Genomic DNA, 20,857 nt, shown 5'->3' with positions numbered 1-20,857 from the left:
TACACTAATTGGTCCATGCTCTCTGGCCTTTTCCAAATCTCTTCTTTGGGGGAAAAATTAGAGATGTCCATAGGAGGTTTTGAGGTCTGGAGACAGACAGGAAAAGAATCCAGAGACTACAGAATGCTGGAAGAGAGAGTTCCAGGCTCTGATGGGGCCTATCTCACCCAGCTTTGCTACCTGGCTGTGCTTGGCAGGCAGTCTTTTTCTATTTTCCCCACTCCTTGTCTTGGTCCACTTGCTTCCTCCAGTTCCCACATCCTCCTTCACCTCCTTGGATACTGTTTGCCCTTGTCCTTCAGTTTCTGGGTAATACGTTTGTTCTGAAGATGTCTGGATGAACCAGGACCCTCTGGAAGCCTCCAGATAATTCAGGTATCTGGAGAGGATCGCCATACCTCCCCCCTCTTCCCCCAACTCTAACAAAAGGGGTCACCCTGGGCTTCCAAGGCTCTTCAGCAAAGGTTAGCTCCTCTCTATCTCATCTCCTAACACCTACCCCATGCCCTCTCACCAGCTAAAAATACATAACCACACAAGCTTCTCAGCACATGACAAGTTCTTGAAATCTTTGCACAGGCATTTTCTCTCTCAGGAATGCCAACATCCCTTCCACCCCAAGTTTGTTACCAAGAAAACTCCTAATTATCCCCAGTCTTGACTCAAACATGACCTTTATCCCCACTGATATCATCACCATTCAGGCTGTTATTCCTTGCCTGGACTACTCCCTCACTGGTTTCTAGGATGCCACTCTGGCCCTACACTATCCATTTCCCATACTGTACCCAGAGTGATCTTTCTAGAATGTAAACTTAATCTTATCACCTCCTTTCTTAAAACTTTTTAATGGTTTCCCATGCCGTCAAGGTAAAGCCATAATCCTTAACCTGGTGTGGCAGCTCTTTCACCCCACTCCCACCCACTTCTCTAGATGCGTGTCTTTCAGCTGAGCCTACCACCATACTAGTACTCCAGCCAGATTTCCTGACACTTTTTCTCAGTTCCTTGAAACTTGCCTGTTCTCTCTTGACCCTACACGATGTTCCCTTGGCCTGGAATTCTTTTTTCCTTCTCCTTCCCTAGCTGACTTCCACTAACCCTTCAAGCAGGTCTCGGCCTGAACTCACTTCACCACTGAGCCTTCCAGAACCCCCCAGACTAGGCGAGCTGCCTCTGCTTTCTGCCCCCAGTGTCCATTATTTCCCCTAAGACAGCATTTATCCTGTTACTACCCATTTATTTATTCATATCTCCCAGACCCAACTGCGGGCCTACTTTATCCCCTGCTATAACCCAGAGTCTAGTACTAATGGGCTCTCCATGAACAACTGTTGAAGTGGTGAGTGAACAAAGCCTTCTCTGTCTTAACAGTGCAGACTCAGACAGCCACTGCAGCTTCAACCACCACCATCCACATAGTTACTATTATGGATTACTGCTTCTCTGGGTGTTCCTCTCTCTTTATGGACTGCGATGGCACCTTTCACGTTAGTACTCCAACACCTAGTACAGAGCATAGCATTCATCCTTCCATCCATCCTCTCATTATTGTTTTTAACAAAATATATATTATCTACTATGTACTAGACACTATGGATGCAGCAGTGAACAAGATAGACAGTCCCTGCTGTCAAGTTCACAATCTAGTGGCATATATGGGTAACTAGTGAACAGGAGGTTGAGTGGATCTCAGTCTTATTGGGAAGCCCCTGAGGGCTTTCCTCTCCATAGCTACAAAGCAAGGAGCACAGGCTCTGAGGGGGGAGATATATTCTCTTGGTGACCTCTGGACCTCCCTTTTTACAGGTTTTCTTGGGACCAGCCATCAAACAGCAGCAGCAGCAGCAGGGAGGAAGGGAATGAGGGAGGGTGGACCGAGTGGAGAAGGTCCAAGCCCCTAAAGACGGGCAATGGTGTTGCAGCCCAGTGCCCACAGGCACTCTGCCAGGGCAGTTTGGTAACTGGCTTTCCTTGCTATCCTGGAGCAGAGAAAGAAAGAGATCCACAAAGGGAAAGACATCAATGGACACAGGTGACAGAGGGAAAAGGAAGAAGAGAAAAAGTGGAACAGAGAGGTGAAGGAAGAGGAGTCAGAAATACAGAGAGAAGGATGGAGACTGAGGCACAAAAAGAAGGCCTGCGGGACTGAACCCTCCCTGTGTTGCTAGGAGAAAGCTCTGGGGCTTGACTCCTCATTCAGGTCACTAGGGAGAAAAGAGATTCAATACTGAGTCCTTAGGATTCCTCAGATGCTTTCCAGAGCCCTCTGATCCCTCAAATTGTCTTTGGCCCCATCTAGTCATCCCAGGAGGCTTCTGCCAGGGGCCTGTCAGCCCCCCAACCAGGATATACTCTGTGCAGACCCTCACAAGCAAGGGATAGGCGGTGATGGAAAAACACAGTAGCTCTGGGCACAGCAACCTCTGATTTTCATCTTTTTCAGAAAGGATCGTAGAAAAGACCCTACATTCATCATCTGTTTCCTAACTGGGGGCTCCGAGCTCTACTCTCTGAGATACCAGCCTGACCATATCACAATCTGCAGGCACAGAGCAGAAACTTCCTGAGCTGGGAGCTGGGGAGGCAGGGGTCCCCACCCCAGGAACTAACTCCCAGATGCCAAGCAGGAGTCTGAGTTCTTAATTGTGCTGCTGCTCTTGCCAGCAGTCTGGGATGCTCGCTCCTGAGGCTGCGATGCCATCTGCTGTTCAACTTAGGAAACTGGCTGACTCCGGCTGCATAGCCAAAGCTGAACCTGGCAGGAGTCGGCAGGAGACCTGCCTGGGTCTCAGGTGGCCATGTCTTTGTCTCTGAACAGACCCAATGCTGGGCCTCAGGGACAAAGCAAATACTCTCTTCCCTGTCATCATTCTTTTTAGACCAGGCAGGAAGCCTTCACAAGAAGATCCATGAGAGTGTGGAGGGGTAGGTGGGTTGTCTCTGCCCTTCATAAAAGTCCAGTGTCATCTCAAGGTTAAATTGCCCAGAGAGGTCCTAGCCTGCCTTTGAAGTTTTACTGCTTTCCTCAAAGCATTTTTTTTCTTTGCAGGTTTAACTACGATTACTCCACGTTGCATTAACTGGGTGAATGAAATAATGAGCCCAGGCCTAGAGGAAGTGGGGCTTTGAAGAAAGAAACATGCTCCTGCAGAATTGAAATAAGACCTTCAGGCCCACAGTGGGTTTCTGAAGCTCCCGCTCTCTGTGTGTCCCTGTTCAGGCCTCAACCCACATGGGGTTGTGAGCTCCAGTGTTTTGGGAGACACATGCTAATATTTGGCACACATTTGTTGAAGTATTGGTTATTTTGAGGACGTTTTCTTCCTTAAAGCAGTTATGGTAGCCAGCCTCCATCTCCTGATATTCATATACTTGTAGTCCCCTCCCACATAGCACCAGGGTTTATCTGTGACACTAGCACAATATAACAGAAGTAAAGGTATGTAACTTCCAAGATTAGATTATAAAAGATACTGTGGCTCCCCCTTGGTTACTTTCTCTCTGGGGGAAGCCAGTTGCTATGTAGTGAACAGCCCTATGGAGAGGCTCATGTGAGGGAACTTAGGCCTTCTGTCAGCAGCCATGTGAGTGAGCTTGGATGCAGATCCTCCAGCCTCAGGCAAGCCTTCAGATGACTGAGGCCCTAGTGGACAGCCTGACTGCAGCCTCACGAGTGACCCTCAGCCAGCTCAGCTGAGCTGCTCCCAGTTCCTAACCCCCAGAAGCTATGTGAGATAAGCTTTTGCTGTTTTAAACTCTTCAAGTTTGGGGGTAATTTGTTATGTAGTAACATAATAGACCTGTCATATGGTATTATTAATATTGTATCATGGCATATCATCTGCATTATATCACTTCATTTCCTTATAAGAGCTGGCATCTGGACCCCAACCCCTCAATCTCTCTAACCTCATCTCCTACCACCCTACCCTCTCCCGAGCTCACCCTCACCCTAGGCTCACTCCTGCCTGAGGCCCTTTGAACTTGCTTTTATCTCTGCTGGAGCACCCTCCTAGGCACCCTAAACCTCTGCATGGTCACCCCCTTATCTCCTTCAGGTCTTTATTCAAACATAGCCTTTTTCAGTATAGCCTTCCTTGACGCCCCTGCACCCCTTATCTGCAACTCCCACATCTGCCTATCATTTTCTCTATTTTTATTCTTAGCCCTTATGATTATAAGGCATATGTATATATAATGTAACATATATAACAGAATATATTTTACATATTTATCTCATATAACTTCTATCTCCCCCACTAGAATGTAAGCTCCGTGAAGGCAAGAATTTGTGTTTTTGTCTATTTTGGTCACTGCTCTGTCCCCAGCACCTGGAATAGTGAAGTGATAAGCACATCATAATAGATGTGCAATACATATTTAGTTGAATGGGGAAAAAATGAATGTCATAATTCACTACTTATAGTATGTATGTCTTTTAGATCCTATATCGTATATCACATGCCATATTACGATGTCACATATATATTATATTTAAACACAGTACAAGGCAGTGCAGAGAGAGTAGGGCCATAAACAAGAAGACCTACCTAGCTTTGCTTGCTGGTTAGCTATGTTACTATGAGCCAGGCATGCAATCTCTCTGCGCCTCAGTTTTACTCATCTATAAAGTGAGGCTATTATAACTTCCCTGTCCTATCACAGGGTAGTTGTAAAAATCAAATGATGATGAATGTTACAGCATTTTAAAAAAACCTAGCACATGATATGATTGTTTCTGAAATGTGTTCCAAAGACCACCTGTCCCAGGATATGCTCTGTGGAGAAGAAAAAAGATCACGAGGTTTGGGAAAATGGGTTCCAATATTCTAAGCACCCCCTTCCCCATGTACACTCACGATTCATTAGCATATGAAAGGCTCTGAAAATCCTGCCTGAAAGGTCTTCCCCCAAGGTACCTGACTACACTTGCCGAAACCTTGCTCTCTAAATATACAGAGCAGCACCTTTGTTAGCAGCATAATACTGTTACTTTAGAAGAAGGAATTCTCAAGTTTTTGGAACCGAAATCCCAGTGGGGTAGGCGACGAGATCCCACAGCTGATATAGATTGGGAGGAGGGGGTAATGGAGAAAATGAAATGGAGGCGGCACGAGAGAGGAGGGAAGGAAAGCTAGAATAAGGAAAAGAAGGAAGAAGAAAGAAAAATGGTGGTAAAGGAGGAAAGGACAGCTAAAATAATGCCCTTTGAAAAGAAATCAGCAGAACAAAGGCAACCTGAAATTTCCTGTGGGTGGGGGCGGGGGAATGAATCCAGGAACTCTGGTGTCGCCTGCCAAGCGGGGCTTATCCCTTTGAGTGCTGCCTCTGCCAATTTCTGCAGTTGGAGCTCAGGCTTCCTTTTCAGTTTCAAAGAACCTCTGATTGAAGAGATCTCTTCTTTATCGGGGGGGTGGAATCAGGTAAACCAAACCAGCAGCTTCTCAATTTAGTGAACTTATTAAGTGCCTGGATGGCAGCTGCCATTTTTCCTTTCCTTGTGAGCAATAAGCCTTCTTGGCAGCATTCATCTCCCCAGAGGACGCCTGGCTTGGAAAAGGAAGAACAGCAATTCCTCCTGAAAAGATTCCCTAGGCTAAATGGGACATGAAGAGATTGGCAGGTTTACCTCCAGGTCGACCTTCCCTAACCCAGTCTAAACAGGTACTCTTAGAAAAAAAAGATTCTGTAGCTCTCTGAGGCATCCACTCATATTTCCAGCCCTCATGGTGAGGAAGTCCTTTGTTATACCTTATTTCAGTCTTTTTGTATAATTTCATTTTTTTACTGCCTTTCCTTTACCCCAGAATAAGGGAGTAATCTGTCATAAATTGCATGTATAGTGCAATTTGTAGTAACCAATTTCTCAGGGCATATGGTTGGTTAACACCAACTGAAGAACTTCATTTCCCATCAAATGAGAGACTGGATTTTTTTTTTTTTGGTACTTGTGAGATTTAAAGGTGGGATAAGGAGGTAATGGGAACGGAAGCAACATATGTTGGGCACCTGCCCCGTCCTTTATATGTGCTATCTCATTTAATCATCACAACAACCTAAAATGTAGTGATAACAATTCCCATTTTATAGGTGAGGAAACTGAGGTCCAGAGGTCAAACCACTAATATTTAAGTGGTGGAGTCAGAATCACATCCACATCTGACTGTCAAATCCATGTTCTCTCTACCCCAGGGGCTTGTACATAACACACAGAAACCTGTGTGTTCCATTTCCTTGCATTCCTTCTGATATATTTAGTTTCTTCTTTAACCCCACAAACATGCTGGGATTTGGGCTGTTTTCACATGCACATTTACTTCAGGTTAAACTTAGCATCAGAAGGTGCCAGTAACTCCCTCAAGGCTTTCCTGTGACCAAAACCAAACTCAATCTACCTGATGTCCACCTGCCTCATCAGACTGTAATCTCCATAATGGTAAGGACCACGTCTGTCTTATTCACCACTGTATTATCCTAGTGCCCAGCACAGGACCTGGTAGATATTCAATATTTGTTGAATGAATGAATAAATGAATGACAAAGGCAGACAAAAGACTCCATAAAGCAAGAGAAGAGAACTTAAGATGAAGATTAAAAAGGCCAACATTTATTTTAAAGAAGAAGCAAAGAAGAGGAGAGATAGCCAGGAAGAGAATGAGAGACAGCAAGATAAGAAAATTCAGCACAAACAAGCAAGATAAAAATAGCCTCTTGCCACTGTCCTTTTAAAATTACTTTCTATATTTGAGCCCAAGTGACAAGTGAAATCTCCTCTGTAATTTCCCATGTGTTCAGCTTAATGAATTTCCGGCACATGGTTTCAGTACTGGAGGGCCAATTTGGACACTGTGGGGGTGGGGGTGGTATGGAAATAGACTAACTAATTGAGTCTAGAAACCAAATGAAGGGGTGATTGGAAGCATGTGAGGAGGGAGCCAAGTCTTGGAACTTGCTCAACAACAAGAAGGACTGGGAATTAGTCTTGCTCTAGCTGATGTCACCATGATGTTTCCCTACATGCCATAGAGGGAGCCCAGGATCCCAGGATGCTTTGCAACTATTCTTTGTACCACATTGCCTATCTTCTATCTATTTATTTATTTAGGCTGTGTGGGATCTTTGTTGCTGCAGGCAGGCTTTCTCTAGTTGTGGCGAGCGGGGGCTACTCTTCGTTGTGGTGCATGGGCTTCTCATTGCAGTGGCTTCCCTTGTAGCAGAGCACGGGCTCTAGGCACGTGGGCTTCAGTAGTTGTGGCACATGGCCTCAGTAGTTGTGGCTCGCAGGCTCTAGAGCGCAGGCTTCAGTAGTTGTGGCACACGGGCTTAGCTGCTCCACAGCATGTGGGATCTTCCCAGACCAGGGTTCGAACCCACGTCCCCTGCATTGGCAGGTGGATTCTTAACCATGCGCCACCAAGGAAGTCCCCACATTGCCTATCTTCTAAAGAGCTTTATCTGTTTATATAGAGGGTAGCCTATTAGTAACTTAATTTCAACCATTGGAAAAATAAAGAGACTAGCTCTTTCCATATACCTTCTACACAGTAGGTACACTGTAAATCTTAAACCGGAACATTATGAGAGAGTCAAGTTAGGGAGGGGAAGTATGAGAATGCACAGTCTACCCCTCTGCATCTGTTTGTGCTGGCCACCCAAATGCATTAATTTTTTCTGTATACTGAGGAAGGAACTCTGAAAGGCCGCAAGACCCAGAATAAAAAGTCCTTTCTAGACCTTAAAATTGACAATGACCATGAGGCCCACAATTTTAATCAGAATTGCAGATCTTTTAGGTCCCCAGGTATGCTTCTTCTTGTTGTTTTAACACCTTTATTGAGATATAATTCACATACCATACAATTCACCCATTTAAAGTATACGATTCAACGGTTTTTATTATACTCACAGATATGTGCAACCATCACCACAATTTTAGAACTTTTTCATCCCCTCAAAAAGAAACCCCATGGGATGCTGGGCCCCATGCCTTTACGCAAACACAGCAGCTCCTCATCCTGCATCTCTGCCTCACCGGCCTTGGGGGGATGGTTCCATCATGGTGTCAATGCAGAAGTGAGTACAGAAAGAACTGTTGGCTTTGCAAAATGAGCCACCTCCTGGAATGACTTTAAATGAAAAGAGTGTTCAAAATTCAGTTACACAATGGATTGTAGACATAGAAGCTGCACCAGGTACCTTATATGAAGGGGAAAAATTTCAACGTCTATTTCAGTTTAGTAGTTGATATCCTTTTGACTCTCCTCAGTTATAATTAATTCCCCATGGGACTTCTCTGGTGGTCCAGTGGTTAAGAATCCACCTTCTAATGCAGGGGACGCAGGTTTGATCCCGGTCCAGGAACTAAGATCCCACATGCCAGGGGCAGCTAAGCCTGTGCGCTCTAGAGCCCGCACACCACAACTAGAGAGAAGCCCGCGTGCCGCAAGAGAGATCCCGCATGCTGCAACTAAGACCCAATGCAGCCAAATGAATAAATATTTTTTTTTTAAAAGAAACTCCATAACCTTTAGCTATCTTACCATCCCCCCTCAACCTAAGCAACCCCAATTTACTTTCTGTCTTTATAGATTTTCCTGTCCTGGACTTTCATATGAATGGAAATAAGCACTGTGTGGTCTGGCTTCTTTAATTTAACATAATGTTTTCAAGGTTTATTTAGCATGAATCAGTACTTCATTTCTTTTTATGGCCAAATAATATTCCACTGTATAGATATACCACATTTTGTTTATCCATTTGTCAGTTAAAGGACATTTGGGTTGTTTCAAATTTTTGGCTCTAATGAATAATGCTACTACGAACATGTGTGTACAAGTTTTTGTGTAGACATATATTTTCATTTTCTTGGGTATATACCTAGGAGTGGAACTATTGAGCCATAAAGTAATTCTATGTTTAATAATATGAAGAACTGCCAGACTGTTTTCCAAAGCAGTTGCACCATTTTACATTCCCACCAGCAGTGTATGAGGGTTCCAATTTCTCTATATCCTTGACAATCTAACTATGCTTTTGAGAAATAAGGACTTCCCTGGTGGTCCAGTGGCTGAGACTCTGCGCTCCCAATGCAGGCGGCCCAGGTTCGATCCCTGGTCAGGGAACTAGATCCCACATGCCGCAACTAAGAGTTCACATGCTGCAGCTAAAGATCCCACACGCCACAATGAAGAACCTGTGTGCTGCAACTAAGACCCAGTGCAGCCAAATAAATAAACAAAAAAAAATTTAAAAAAAGAAATAAGGACTACTGCAGGGCCCCACTCTAACTTTGGTAGCTATTACAGAGCAGCAGCAAGGAGTACAGGGATGCAGGAGAGATCCCTCTTCTACTCTAAGCCTTTAAGATCAGCCAGAGGGAATACTGCCATCTCTAGTACCCTTCCTGACTCCCCAGGCTACGTTAGCTGCCCCCTGACATATGCTCAAGGATACCTATACTACTTATCTTTCTTCCCCACTAGACTGTAAGCTCTAGGCAGGCAGGAATTTCTATTCCTCTGACTTTATTTTTTAATTTAATTTAATTTTTTATAAATTTATTTATTTTTGGCTGCATTGGGTCTTCGTTGCTGCGTGCAGGCTTTCTCTAGTTGCAGTGAGCGGGGGCTACTCTTCGTTGTGGTGCGCGAGCTTCTCATTGCAGTGCCTTCTCTTGTTGCAGAGCACAGGCTCTAGGCACGTGGGCTTCTGTAGTTGTGACTCGCGGGCTCTAGAGCGCAGGCTCAGTAGTTGTGGTGCACGGGCTTAGTTGCTCCACGGCATGTGGGATCTTCCTGGACCACGGATCAAACCCGTGTCCCCTGCATTGGCAGGCAGATTCTTAACCACTGTGCCACCAGGGAAGTCCTATTCCTCTGACTTTATATGCAGCGCCTGAACAGGGTCTGGTAAATGGTAGATGGTCAGTAAATGTTGATGGGCAGATTAATTGAAGAAATGATTAAATATTTCTGTACTGGTGATTCCTGTCCAGGGAGGAGAGGAAAAGAGCAGTCTCAGGGCCGAAAGACATCAAGTAAGGAAGGAAGAAGGAGAGGATAAATGCAGGAGAAAGGGAAAGGCAGGCAAAAAGCTTGGAAACCTAGTGTCCCGTGGGGCCAGCCTTTCGATTATGAGGTCAAACTCAGAGCTCATGGACCTTCCCTAATCCTTTGCCTTTCATCTCACTGCACCATTTTTTTCTAGAAATTCTCCCTTTTCTTTTTTGTTATTCCTAACAATTCTGTCTTTGCAAGAATAAGAAACAAACAAAAAGGTAAAAAAGTAGTTGATATTATAAATAAAAGACCATATAAGCCAACTCACCAAAATGAATTCAGAATTTAAAAGGATGGAGATTAAGAAGGTTGACTATAAAGGATTTTTTAACTGAGAAATGAAGAAATCATAATCTAGGTTTTCCTCCAAAGGACACTGAATGGCCTATAGCTAAAAAAGGTGACCACATTTTCAATATCACATGAGAACATGGCACATCTCTCAGCCTTACTTATAATGTCTGGCCTTCCCTCCATCCTGCCTTCTCCCTGGACTGATCTGTGAAACCAGTTGTCTCCAGGTCATTTGGTCCCTCTCTCCTCAAAGGCCCTGGTATCTCCCTATTCTCAATTACTTCTTGTCTTTGCTCTGAAAGCACACACGCACACATTCACACAAACCTCATCCTTCCTTTTCATGAATCCTCAGGGTAGCTCTGCCTTCTCCATTTGGTGTATTTGGAACGAAAGAAAGCAAAATATGAGATGCCAATGCAATTTCTCCTTTAGCAGAGCTCCGCAGGACAATTACCCACCCCACCTGCCCAGTTTTATAGCTCTCATAACCCTCCTTTATGAACACACTGTGGCAGCTGAATGCAGGCATTGATTATGGCAGCAGTCTTCAGCCACTTTCCTATTTAACTGCAAAGCAGAGCTTCTGCCTACCAGCCCAGCACTGATCATGTGACGTTTTTAATCACTGTATTTATGTAAGCCTTTTTCCTACCAGAGCCTGTGTCCAATTCCATCAAAACTGGGGAGAATTTGTGCTTGCCACTTCAGTGGCTCTCTGTCCTTAGGGCCTAAAGTCTTTTCCTGGAATCAATGTAGGACTCTTGGCTTTCTCAGCAGAGGTCGGGAAGGGTGGGGGTGTACAGGAAGCACATTTTTTTTGTTGTTGTTATGAAATACCTGAGGAAATAGATAATAAAACATGTTGGCAGATAAGGGCATTGGCTGACTCCCAGGGGTTCACCTTAGGAAGGTGCCAGGTGAAATAGATCAGCAGAGCCAGTAGGATGCTGGAGCGATAGGAACGAAGTGGCTTTAGAATTTTGAGAATTATGGAATGGGTTTCGGAATTACTGCTGCTGGGCCTTGCCCTTCTAGTCCTCAGCTTCACCGAATGTTCAGCAGGAGAGAATCATATTGACTCCAGATAGTGGGGGAAGGTTTAGTGTTCAAAATAAATGCTGGCAACCTGGTGGGCAAAATGTGGCCTCTTTGGCTATTGTGCCACGGTGAAAGGCAAGTCTGGCAGAGAAAGACAGTACTCTTTAGTTGCTGCAGCTCAGCTACGGATCCCACTACAGGGCCGCAGGGATGGTCCCGCAGGTTAGGCTGGAGTGACTAGCATAATCTAGCCGAAAACCTCCTGGAGAGATCCCAAAGACCAAGGTGACCTGTGTGGGAGGACGATCCGTTAGCCGAGTGACAGAACAGCTGAAGAAAGCCAGAAAGAGGATCTGCGTGGGAGGTGGAAAAAGCGTGGGCTGAGCTTGCGGCAACCGAAAGGCGCCACACGTGTGAGAGGAACCCGCGGCCCTCGGTTTGGGCAGGCTGGAAGCACCGCCCCGCTAGGACACACCAAGTTTTCTCTTAAGCAGCCCCACACCCAGCGCCCTTTCCATGCGTAACTAACTAATGGGATGGGTGTCAGATAATTGTAACGCTTGTTCGGATTCCTACCTTTTCTCTTCTGGGGTCTAGTTCCTGTTAAGGAGTATGCTCACCTCTGCCACAGCTCTCCCATTTTTCTAACTCTTTCCTGGGCGGGGTTTCTGGGCCCCGCCCTCTGAGGGCCCGCCCAGTAGCCGCCCCGGGGCGGGGCTCCCCTCGGCTCCCGGCTGCCCTTTCCCCTGCGGACTCTTCTCGAGCTGCAGTGTCCTCGCTGAGCTCCGGACACGCGCTGGTGAGTAAGGGCAAATAGGGGAGAGGCCTCGGAGGTTTACCAGCCAGGGGCGAGAGGCAGTTGTGCGGAGGCTTCTTCCGAGGCACGGGACGAAATTGGGGTTCGTTCCCTCGTGACCCCAGGTTCGGAGGGCATGTTGAAGAGATGCTGGGGGATCGTACCCCCAGAGTCTCCCCCTGTTGCCTACTATCCCTACTGTCCCTGGAGAGTTCCCTAGAGCCGGTCTCGGAGAGTCTCGGTCCCCAGGCACCAGGGCCAGGGACTTGGGAAGGTTTCTGAGGAACACGTGTTCGGGTGGAGCTCGGTCAGTCCCTTCAACCCGAGCCCCTGAAAGGGGCAGGCTATTTTTGGATTCGTTTTTAGACCTGGACTATAAGCCCCCTCTATTTTCCTTTTCCTCTAAATTGTTTGGAGGCGTTTAGGAGTGAAATTAGAGGATGGCTGGAAAAAAGTATGGTCTTAGATACTCTCACTTTATATATATAAGATAAATTGTAAGGGTGAGTGGGTAGAAATGTTTATTAACATTTTGCAAATATTTCGGTTATTGTTTTCAACCAGTAGTTGGGGTCGTTGGTAGAAATGGCAACCCAACTGCCTCCAGTTTCTTTCACACCGATTACTGCATGCAATCATTTTTTAAGATGCTGTTTTATGGTTCTTCAAGAGGTCACATAATTGAGGCCCTTCTCAGTCTAGTTTTAACTAGCCTCTCCAATTTTCACTGCCCATTGCTCTCCCAGGATAACTTTCCCTTCTACTCACCAGTATTTATCTCCTTGCCTGGAATGTAGCTCCTGACAATAACAAGTGTTACTGAGTTATCAGTCTATAGCAGATATTATCCTATGGGATTAATTTATATTCCATTTAAATCTCCCAACCACCCTGGGTACTATTATCAACACCCCCATTCTACAAATGAGGAGACTGAGGTACAGAGGTTAAGTTACTTGCTCACTGCCACTTGGGTGTTAAGTGACAGAGCCATTAATTTGATACTTGATGAGACCATTAATTTGCTACCTTTGAACTGCTGTGGTATGCAGGTACAAATGACATATGACAATAAAGCTAACCAAGGGAAAGCTATTTGTTTTATTTCCTGCTATTGTTTCTGTGGCTCAGGCCTCACCAAGTTACAGAGTTTTGAGGGTAGGGGTCTTGAACTCCACACAAGTGTTCACTAACTGTTGGCTGACTCTAACCTGGAGTGCTTTGATTGCAGAGGGACCAGCTGTGGACTTTGGGAAGATGCACTGCCAGGTGAGTGCAACTCCATTAGCCTACCTTTGGCCCCAGCTGTAGGCAGCTGCCTAGGTTTCCGTGTACCTAGGCAAGTGTTACACTGCTGGGAGAACAGCAGCCAATATAGCTGGTTGGCATTCTGGGCCTGGTTCATTGCCAACTATGTTGTTAACTATACCAGGATGCCAGCATAGTTGCTTTTCCATTAAGGTTAAATCTGCAAGAGCATGCCTTTGCAAGGAGAAACCTAACATGGAGAATGGTTCTGGTCCGACAGGTTTGGCTAGTATGAAGTTCCTTGAATCGTGCCTTGGAAACAGAACAAAGGCAATGGAGGGATATATAAGTATAGAGGAAAAGTTGGGCTTTTATTTTTTGAGTCTACCAAGTGCTCAAAAGGGGCCTTATAGGACTTCCCTGGTGGTCCAGTGGTTAAGACTCTGAGTTTCCGCTGCACGGGTTAGATCCTTGGTCGGGGAAGTTCCACATGCCCCGGCGCCCCCCCCCCCCACGCAAAACAACTAGTGCGCGAAAACACACAAAAGAGGGCCTTATAGAGGGTGGAAGTCAATGGGATTTTTGCAGATTTCATAGCTCCCACTCCCCCACAGTACAGAGCTAGTCAGGATAAACCCTTTGTAGAAGGATAGCTGTAGTTACCTGTGAGAATGCCATGCCTTACAAGGAAACATAGATATGAATTTGCTTTAAAATTATGGGCTTTTTTTTTTTTTTTTGGCCGCGCTGCACGGTTTGTGGGATCTTAGTTCCCCAACTAGGGTTCAAACCCGGGCCCTCAGCAGTGAAAGTGCAGTCTTAACCACTGGACCGCCAGGGAATTCCCTGGGCATTCTTTAGCTCATTAATAGAATATAAAAATAGCAATTCATTGAGGGGGCTCTAGATACTAGGCCTAGCTACAACGATAATAATTTATGCTTTACGTTGACAGTATATTTTTGTTGATATCTTACTGATTTTCAGAAGTAAGCGGAGTTGTTGCCTCTTTGGAGCAGGAGATACTGAGTCCCCTTTGTAGTGATATTGTTTTAGAATGCTAATTTTCTAAAAACAGATGCTTCTCAGTTCTAGGCAATCACTTATCACTCAGGGTGATGCTGGAGGTTGTCCAATAGGGCTGACTTAGTTGCTGCTTTCTGTGAAAAGTGATATCTTAGTTCTACAGAAGGAACTGGTGAGGATGTTGGGAGGCAGAGGAGTTATTTATCAAAGCTAGTTTTGTTCTATCAATTGGCTTTGCCTTAAAAGGATTCTCTTAGCTAAATGTTGGGTGCTTTGTGTGAATACCTCAAATGTTCATTGTGAATAGTCTGTAATATATCGGTTCTTTTTTTTTTAGATGTTGGGGGTAGGAGTTTATTAATTAATTAATTTTTGCTGTGTTGGCGTCTTCGTTTCTGTGTGAGGGCTTTCTCTAGTTGTGACAAGCGGGGGCCACTCTTCAACGCGGTGCGCGGGCCTCTCACTATCGCGGACTCTCTTGTTGCGGAGCACAGGCTCCAAACGCGCAGGCTCAATAGTTGTGGCTCACGGGCCTGGTTGCTCCGTGGCATGTGGGATCCTCCCAGACCAGGGCTCGACCCCGTGTCCCCTGCATTAGCAGGCAGATTCTCAACCACTGTGCCACCAGGGAAGCCCTATCGGTTCTTAATACAAGTGATATCTAGAGGTCTTTAGTAGTAACAGGCAAGAAAAAAGGTAAGTAATGGGAAATAAAATAATTACTGAGGATATAAAAATTATGGTAGATCATAAACGACAGACAGCATTTTGTTTCTGTCTCTACAAAAAGCAGCCTTAGGAGCTGGGATGTTGAACACTGAAATCTTTTTCTTTTTAGGATGACTTGAAAGTAGGGCATCCTTGGCCCTCCTGAAGAGAGGAAATTAGTGGCAAATGGACAGTCTGTGTATGGAGTTATCAGGTAAATGTCCTTATTCATTCCAACATTGACTATGTGCCAGGCCTGTTTGTTTGTTGGAGCCCATCAGGAAACAATTGGGAGGCAGAATCAACTGTATTTGCCCCTAACAAATCCTACTCAGGGAAAGGCTGAGTAGAATTTTAGTGATTATGGTCTGGAGGCATGTGGGATCTTTGAGATTATCTGTCATTCCATCTGAGGAAACTGGGGGGCGATTGTAAATTCCGTGAGGGACAGGTTAGTGTATCTTACTTTGTTCACAGCTAGATCCCAAGCACAGTGCCCAGCACATGGCAAGAACTCTCTCAGTGTTGGATAAAATGACTGAAGCCATGGGAAAGGGTTTCCTGTTTCCAATTTTTTAAAGGATTTGACATCAGGGTCTGCAATCAGTGCTCCCAGGCCTCTGTTTTGCAGTCGATGTTCAATTCATGGGGATACCTATATCCATGTCTTCTACCTGGGTATCTGAAACAAATAAGAAAACTGTTTCAGGAATCATCCAGCAGTTGTCAGCTGTCCAGGCTAGTGTGATGCCTCGGATGGTGTTACACTGTTGGAAGAGCAAGTGCTGCCTTTATTGAGGTCTGGCTCTAGTACTGTTTTGGCGCTGTGGCTGAGTACCTTTGGGCAACGTTTTGCACCTCTGAGAGTGGAGTAACTCCTCCTGTGGAGTTGGTCCTAGTCTGGGTGCAAACAGTTTTTTTCTATTAGAAAAGGACCCTGCCTTAAGGATAGCCTGTCATTCCTTTCCTCTTCGAATCCTAGATGCCTTTACCTGAGTGAGAAACCTTCCTCCACTGGGACCTCAGATGTCTGACAGCCCTTTGTAACACCAAGATAAGTAATGTATGCAGTGCTTTTGTCATGTAGTTTCTAGTTAACTCACTTCAGCTCAGATGGGTGGTGTGAAATAATAGAAAAATATATATATACATACATTTTTTTATGCACACACACACATTGATATATATATATATATCTGACCCTGGTTTTTGGTACAGCTCCTAAAACCCTTGTGATTTCCTAAGTGATCAGAGCACTAGGAGCATCTTTTGTTCTAATATTTGGTCTTTGAATGTGGCTCCTGACAATGAGCTCCTAAATCCCTTGGAACTTCCTGGGTGATGTATGTCTTTTGTTCTGGTGGGGCTGGTCACCAGAAAGACCAGGCAATGATTAGAGCTTAGAATTGTCTCTCTCTCACACACACACACCCCTCTCAGACACACACTCATTCTCCAGAGTGGGGAGAGGGGTTGGAGATGGAGTTAATGATCATGATGAAGCCTCCATAAAACTTCCAACAGTATGGGGTTCAGAGAACTTAACAGGTTGGTGAACAACACGTTGAGCTGCTGGGAGAGTGGCGTCCCTTCCCACATACCTTGTCCTACACATCTCTTCCATCTGGATGTTCGTTTGTATCCTTTATCGTATCCTTTTATAATAAACAGGTAAACAGTAAGCTGTTTTCCTGAGCTCTTTGAGCCACTCTAGCAAAAATTAGTCAAACCCAGGGAGGAGGCTGTGGCAATCTCTGACTTACAGCCTTTCTGTCAGAAGTACAGGTTAACAACCTGGACTTGTGTCTGGCATCTGAAGTGGAGAAGGGGCAGTCTTGTGGGACTGTGCCCTTGGCCTCTGGGATCTGAAGTTATCTCTAGGTGTAGATATTGTCAGAATTGAGTTAAATTGCAGGACACCCAGCTGGTGACAAGATTTTCTTGGTGTGGGAAAAACACCCACACATCTGGTGTCAGAAGTACTGAGAGTGTGATCAGAGTGTGAGACTAAAGGAAAAAGAGGAGTGAGGTTTTCTTTATAGGTGGGAATACTTAAAATTCTAAAACAATTATGGCAGGACTTCCCTAGTGTTGCAGTGGACAAGAATCTGCCTGTCAATGCAGGGACACAGGTTCGAGCCCTGGTCTGGGACGATCCCACGTGCTGCAGCTAAGCCCGTGCGCCACAACTAATGAGCCTGCGCTCTAGAGCCCGCGAGCCACAACTATTGAGCCCCACGTGCCACAACTACTGAAGCCCTCGCGCCTAGAGCCCATGCTCCGCAACAAGAGAAGCCACCACGATGAGAAGCCTGTGCCCCACAACGAAAAGTAGCCCCTGCTCACCGCAACTAGAGAAAGCCCGCACGCAGCAACAAAGACCCAACATGGCCAAAAAAAAATAAATTTATTTAAAAGAAAATTATGGCGAGAACTAGAATTTTAGAGAAGAATGATTACTCTTAAGTCCAAGGCTTGGGACTTCCCTGGCGGTCCAGTGGTTAGGACTTCAGGCTTCCACTGCAAGGGGCTTGGGTTCAATCCCTGGTCAGGGAACTAAGATCTTACAAGCCGTGCAGTGTGGCCAAAAAAAAAAAAAAAGTCCAAGACTTAAACTAAGCCCTCATATTCTAGAGCTCTGCTGTACACTACGTGTGGATTTAAATTGACAAATAAAATCCATTTCTCCATATCAGTATTTAGTGACTACCTAGTGGCCAGTTTAGAAGACACTTCCACCAATGCAGGAAGTTTACAGTTGTGTTCTAGAGCAGGAGTTGGCAAACTTGCTGTAAAGGGCCTGATAATATTTTAGGTTTGTGCACCATATAGTATCTGTTGCAACTACTCAACTCTGTAATTGCAGTGTGCAAGAAGCCATAGATAATATGTTAACAAATGAGCATTACTGTGTTTCAGTAAAACTTTATTTAGGGGGCTTCCCTTGTGGCACAGTGGTTAAGAATCCACCTGCCAATGCAGGAGACACAGGTTCAAGCCCTGGTCCGCGAAGATCCCACATACCATCGAGCAATTAAGCCCGCGCGCCTAGAGCCTGTGCTCCACAACAAGAGAAGCCACTGCGGTGAGAAGCCCGCGCACCACAATGAAGAGTAGCCCCTGCTCGCTGCAACTAGAGAAAGCCCGCGTGCAGCAATGAAGACCCAACACAGCCAAAAATAATAAATAAATAAAATAAATTTATTTTTTTAAAAAAACTTTATTTAGGGACACTGAAAGTAAAATTTTCAGTGTTGAAAGAAAAAATTCCCCTCAACCATGCTAAGCTATAGAGCCTTTCAAAAACAGATGGCAGGCCAGAATTACCAAACTCTGTTTTAGGGAATGAAATTCAGGCCTTGGGAGTTTACAGCTCATTTGTGACAGATTTAGGGCCAGTACCAACATGTGTCCCTGAAAAATTATGTTATCGATACCTTTGCCTTAGAGCAAGCTTTTACCATATGGTATTAAACTCCTTTTAGAGGACTGAGGTGACTTTAGTAAATTATCCAGTAGTAGGATAGTCCTTATTTCTTGTGTTTGGTGTTTGTTGTATATACTTTTTAAATGGGTTACTTATAATTGTTTTCTCTTTTAATGTACACCTAAAGAAGAGGCCCTAAGAAAGAATAGCAATCTGGTTTCCAGCAGAAGCTGATCAGACTCAACCCTAGGTGGTGAAATAGAAATGGTCCCAAAGGAAAGAGGAAAATTTTATATATCATGAATAGCCGGGGTTTAAAATCTGGGATCTCAAGTTCCTCTGAGCATACAGATTGCTTTCCTGAGCATGGTAAAGCTACCCAGGTGCAGGGAGGGGCCCCCTATGTTGCTACTTGAAAAGGGAAAATTCATTTGGTGTTTGTGCCTGTATTCAATACCCCAGGAGGTTTCAGTGGCTTAATCATGCACATTAAAATAATTTAATGGGATTTCCTACTTGATAAGTTAATTGGTCACTTACTACTCCCTGTTGGCTTGATTTCGTTTTTTTAAGATTTCCTATCGAGTCTAAGATGAAGTTACACATGTCAGAGTAGCTTTTTATCCATTCCTTCTCTTTTGCCATCACCCTTTTCCCATGCTGCAATGAAAACTGAAATTGGACTAGCAGATATTGGTCTGTAAATATCCAAGCTGCCACCTCCTGCCATAGACAGCAGTTAGTAAACACAAGTGCCCCTTTTCATTGCTCTGCTCAAGTTTCATGTCCTGTACTATATTAAGAGGGAAAAATAAAGCAGGATGAGTAGGGGGCCCCAAGTATTGAGTGCTATCCCTGGCGCCTGTCAATTTATTTTCCTTCTTTCAGGGTTGAAAGAAACTTGTCAATGAACATTTACATTGAAATTTTGGATTATATCTCAAATTTTAATCAGGAAAACAAAAACCCCAGAGGAATAAATTCTGCAGGCCCCAAAGGGACATAAAAAGGTGGCTCAGTGCCTAGGAGTTCACACAAAAGAAAACAACCTGGTAAGAGCAACTAATTAAGAACCTAAAACAGTGACAGTGGCTCTTGTGAGTCTTGTTGCTTAATTAGGGCTTTATGAACAGCTCCAGTTAATGGACCTGTCGATATTCTCTTGGAAAACAACTTCACTGAATTAACAAATCAACTGTAATACTTAGAATGTCTGCTTAGCAACACCTTTCTCTTTACTGTTATTTAGGAACACTTTTAATGACCCAACATGCTAGGTCATATATTTGTCAATTTAGGATCCTAAAGCCTGGTTCAAAGGAGCCCCTGTTACTTTAGCTCTCCCTAATCTCCATTATAAGCCCTTTGGGGTGTGAGAACATTTTATACTGTTTTTTAAGGGTGACTTAACTGTTACCTGGGAAAAGGGTAATAAAATGGACCTTGAAATTTATTTCATTTTAGAATAGTTGTAGATATACAGAAAAGTTGGGAAGATGGTACAAAGAATTCACATGTAGCCTGCACCCAGTTTCTCCTAATGTTAACACATTAGTATAGTACATATGTCACAATTAATAGGCTAATATTGGTACATTATTATTGACTAAAGTTCATGCTTTATTCACATTTCTTTAGTTTTCACCTAATGTCCTTTGTCTGTTCCAGGATCCCATTGACGATATTACATTTAGTCATCATGTCTCCTTAGGCTTCTCTTGGCTGTGACAGCTTCTTAGACTTTTCTTGTTTTTGATGACCTCAAGTTTTGAGTAAGGCATTTTGTAGAGTTTCTCAATTAGTTTGAGTTTTTCTCATAATTAGGATTTTCTCATAATTAGGATTTCAAAATCTTAAGTGATTTTGAAAGGAAGACCACAGTACCATTCTCCTCCCATATCAAGGGTACATACTATCAACATGACTTATTACTATTGATGTTAACCTTGATCATGTGGCTGAGGTCATATTTTCAGGTATTTCCACTGTAAAGTTACCCCCTCTCCCCAGTGCTGTACTCCTTGGAATGAAGTCACTGTGCAGCCCACACTTAAGAGTGGAATTGTGGTATTCTTTCTTTATAAATATATATATGTATTGGAGTATAGTTGATTTACAATGTTGTGTTTCTGCTGTACAGCAAAGTGAATCAGTTATACATATACATATGTCCACTCTTTTAGATTCTATACCTGTATAGGTCACTACAGAGTATTAAGTAGAGTTCCTTGTGCTATACAGTAGGTTCTTAGTTAT

General features: G+C 44.4%; 2 protein-coding genes and 1 non-coding gene across 5 annotated transcripts in view; 2 read left to right on the top strand and 1 right to left on the bottom strand.

The window, feature by feature from the left end:
- Positions 1 to 12,021, bottom strand: part of SIL1 (SIL1 nucleotide exchange factor) — a 292,256-nt gene extending 280,235 nt beyond the window's left edge. Inside the window, exon 1 of the mRNA XM_060008760.1 lies at positions 11,973 to 12,021. The gene's annotated coding sequence lies outside the window, so the exon portion shown is untranslated. The remainder of the gene's footprint in view (positions 1 to 11,972) is intronic.
- Positions 12,022 to 12,102: 81 nt separating this feature from the next.
- MATR3 (matrin 3) overlaps positions 12,103 to 20,857 on the top strand; it is a 50,654-nt gene continuing 41,899 nt past the window's right edge. Inside the window, exons 1-4 of one of the 3 annotated variants that reach the window (XM_060008752.1) lie at positions 12,103 to 12,195; positions 13,424 to 13,461; positions 15,305 to 15,388; positions 16,157 to 16,237. The gene's annotated coding sequence lies outside the window, so the exon portion shown is untranslated. The remainder of the gene's footprint in view (positions 12,196 to 13,423; positions 13,462 to 15,304; positions 15,389 to 16,156; positions 16,238 to 20,857) is intronic. The other 2 variants (XM_060008754.1, XM_060008756.1) reach the window with 2 other exon arrangements.
- LOC132423760 (small nucleolar RNA SNORA74) lies at positions 15,890 to 16,089 on the top strand. Its single transcript, XR_009519070.1, has one exon. It is a non-coding gene; the product is annotated as a small nucleolar RNA SNORA74 (small nucleolar RNA).

This window comes from Delphinus delphis, chromosome 3 (assembly GCF_949987515.2).
Source record: "Delphinus delphis chromosome 3, mDelDel1.2, whole genome shotgun sequence".
In the NCBI taxonomy this organism is placed as follows: domain Eukaryota; kingdom Metazoa; phylum Chordata; class Mammalia; order Artiodactyla; family Delphinidae; genus Delphinus; species Delphinus delphis.
This window is presented reverse-complemented; position numbering and strand designations above follow the sequence as displayed.